Raw genomic sequence first — 3,856 nt, 5'->3', positions numbered from 1 at the left:
GGAAAGAGATTTGCTGGAGAGGAGATACAAAAATGTGTAAGCTAGTAATAATCAAAGTCACTGCTTAAATAGCTTCCCCCATGCACACACCCCCTTGTAAAATATGTGGTATTTGTGAACACATGGAAGATACACTTTTAAAAGTTATTGGTAGATGTTCTCACTTGGACTGAAAAAACTTATTTATAGTTTTGTTCCTGATAAGTAATAGCCAAAGTCTTTCTTAAGCCTGAACAGGTAATGTGGCTAAAGCATGCCAGGGTCTGAAGCCAAGAGCACAGAAGGGAATGGTATTCATACAGAGGGCCTTCAGGGTCTTGTTTCGTTACCCCAGCATCTCAGCAGTCACAGGCTTGGGGCAGCCTTTACAATAAACAAAGCTGGAGGCTCAGACTCACCACTGCGGATTGATGTCCTGCCTTCAAAGTCTCTTTAGATAACACAGCTATATCCAACTCAGAAGCTTTCAGTCTTACTGTCAGCTGTTCAGTGTTTCAGATATTATTGAAGCTTTTCTAGGGCAAATGCAGAATTACAGTGGAATTTTGACGTCTTTTTAGCAACTTTTTTGTCCAGGTGTGTATTGCACATCTATGTCCAGATTCTGGCAGTAGGGAGGCTGCAGTGGTCTCTCTGAGGAGAGGCCAAGGACTGCCCCATGCCAGACACAGCTGTTTCCAGCCAGCTCCAGCAGACCCACTGTGGGACAGAGCTGAGTCCATCAGCCAAGCTGGTAGTGCCTGTATGATAACACATTTAAGAAAGAGCTGAAACACTGAAGAGCAGAGAGTAAAAGAAGTGTGAGACAGAACAGTGAAACCACCAAGGCCAGAGATGAAGAAGGGAGAGGAGGTGCTCCAAGCACTGGAGCAGAGATTCCCCTGCAGCCTGGAGGAAAGACCACAGTGGAGCAGGTGTTTCCCTGGAGATCGTGGAGAAGTTCATGGTGGACCAGGTATCTACTCTACAACCCTTGGAGGACATGCCAGAGCACATGGGTATTTCCTGACAGAAACTGCAGCTGGTGGAAAGCTCGCTCTGGAGCAAGTTTAACCTGAAGGACTGCAGCCCATGGGAAGTACTCACACTGGAGCACAGAAAAGTGGGAAGGAGAAGGAGTGGAAGAGAAGAACAGTTATGAACTGACTGCATGCCCAACTCCTCTGTGCTGCTTGGGGTGTGGGGGTCGATGCAGATATGTTGGGAGTGAAGGAGTAATGTGGAACCTGAAAAAACAGTATGGGCAGAAATAAGGTGGTTTAATTTTTCACCATGCAGCTCTATTTTAATTGGTAATTAATTAAATTAATTTTCCCCAAGTCAAGTCTGTTTTGCCAGGGATGGTAATTGGTTACTGATCTCCCTGTCTTTATCTTTTTTTGTCTTGTTTCTCCCCTTGTCCTCTTGAGAAGGAAGCATGAGAGTGAGAATGGCTGGGTGAGCATTTGGTAGTTGGCTCATCTTGTAAGGTGTTTAGGTCCAAGATGCAAGGATTAAAAAAACTCTGATAAATACAGTTTATATGTATGAAAGAAAGCTAAATACTCATAGTAAAAATTTCAGCCTTCCCATAACTGTTCCACATTTGCAGAACTCCTCAGAGGAGCAGAAACACATATACAGAAGAAATTATCGGCAGGCTGTTGAAGTTCAAAGTTATTAATTATAGGTAGAAGGCCAAGAAAAGGCAGTATAATCCTTTAGTTTGTTGAGGATTTAGATATTTTAGCTTAACCTTAGTATTCAGTGTCTCTAATTGTAACTTTGATTTTTAGTTCAGAGTAGTGTTTGGGTATCTTGAAAATTATTTTCCCTTAACTTTATGATAAACTCTTTTATAGGTATGATATGTATCACATTACAGAAGGCCAAGAAACAAATAATATTTTTAAAAATAGCTTTAATTCCAGAACATATATTCCTCTACACTAATAAGTACTAGTAATACAAGTATCTAAAAAATTACAAGTCAAAATTCAGTAACAGAAATTGCTTTCACTGACCTTTGAGTTTATGAGAAGCTTGCCATCATGCCTTCTTCCCTGGCTTTTACCGAAAAGCAGGGAAGTCAAAGCTTTAGGAATGTCCCTGAGGTTCTACCATTGTGTTAGTTGCAAGTAATGGCTCCTATTTCAAATCCCCAGTAATTTTTCCCTATGCCATGAACCTGAAACAAGAAAATTGGAACCAGTTGATCATGTAGAATGACAAAAGACTTTCTGTACACAAAAATAACATTTGCTGTAGAACAACATTTTTATTCTGCATGATATGTATCAATGCTACATTCCCTGGGAATCTCTAAATCTGAATTCCTCCCACTTGATTATTTTCTCCATTGTTGTGAATGGAGTTTTCTCAGTGCCTTCAAATTTGGCTAAATACGTATAGCAAAGTGGCAGTTTAAAAAACACTCAAGTGAAGTAAAAAGGGTTGGGTTATATCCTATTTTGTATTAACTATTTCCATAAGAAAAATATAGACATGTATGTATGTATTTATAGAATACATTTATATAAATGTGTGTAAAGAAGAATGCATGGAAAAAACTAAAATCAGTCATGTTTCTGTCTACTAGATACTTCACTATGCACTATTCTGTTCTTTGTGGAATATGGAGCTCTTATCAGTAGTTTTGATAAAGATTAACTTCTACATGCAAGTATTTTTTCTAAAATATTTTCGTTGTGGATTTATCTATGTAAATAGAAAGGATTTCAGTTTTGCATACTATTACTGTTTGTCTCTTTGCAACTGAAGTTTTCTAGTATTGTAAAACACACAACAGCATATATTAAACAGGAATAATGTCTCTGTGTTACAGTATTTTGTGTTTTGTTTTACATCTGAATATATTCCAAAGTCACTCAAAGTATCTCTTTAATCATCCCAAATTACCTTGTGTTTGTCACATTAATATGTTACTATAGAAACCATTGTTATCACAAAGCCAAGTTCTTTTTCTTTCAGTGGTCCTCTACAGCAAAATCTGTTTAGAATGGAAGAGAAATATCAGATTTGAAACAGAAAAAAAGAAAGAATTGCCTTATATCTACAGAAAATAATTCTGTAAATGTCATATTTTACTGTCAAAAGTGATTAAATTAGATTGGTCTTTTATATCTGTAGCTGAAATATCCCTTAAATGAACTTGATTGATAAAAAGTGCATTTTATTTTTGTTTTGGGAATACTAGAGTAAGACTACTACTGATAAAAAGAAGAAAGCAGGAAGCAGATTAGCTAAATCACTTCTAAGTAATTTCCAAAATATAAGGTACAAGCATCTGTACACTTTGTAAGGTATACATTTTACTAGTTAATGTGGTTCAAATAACCAAAAAGTTTGATATTTCCCATGTGCTTGTCCCTCCACATAAATTAAATATAGAAAATCTTTTAGTTAAGGGATACTTTTCAGAGTCTGGTTTGCACAGTATTGGTACTAAAAAACGGAGGATAAGAGCTTATTCAGCATACAGTCACATTACTCTACACCTCTGAAAAGTCTTATAAAATTCTATTACAAGGCTATCAAATTTAATCAGCCAGTCAGTTTTGAGCCAAAGTCTTGCACTCCCTACATCTTAAACCTGTCATACTGATACAAATCAGGCACTAGCTGCTTCCATTTTTTAAATCTTGTTTTGATCACATAAATAAGTAGAGCAAAAGATTGCCTTAAGCCAGGTTGTTTTTCTTTCTTGCTGTTAAAGCAACCATTTCCCTCCAGTCTTCCTTTTTTTTACAGTTCTGCCACTTCAACTACATTGAGACTACACAGAGATGTGGAAAGGTGCACATGATTTAGTACTTCAGTGGAGGGATTGTTGCGAAAACAGGGAGAATAAATCCGG

Source organism: Mesitornis unicolor, unplaced genomic scaffold (assembly GCF_000695765.1).
Source record: "Mesitornis unicolor isolate BGI_N332 unplaced genomic scaffold, ASM69576v1 scaffold1537, whole genome shotgun sequence".
In the NCBI taxonomy this organism is placed as follows: Eukaryota; Metazoa; Chordata; class Aves; order Mesitornithiformes; family Mesitornithidae; genus Mesitornis; species Mesitornis unicolor.
This window is presented reverse-complemented; position numbering follows the sequence as displayed.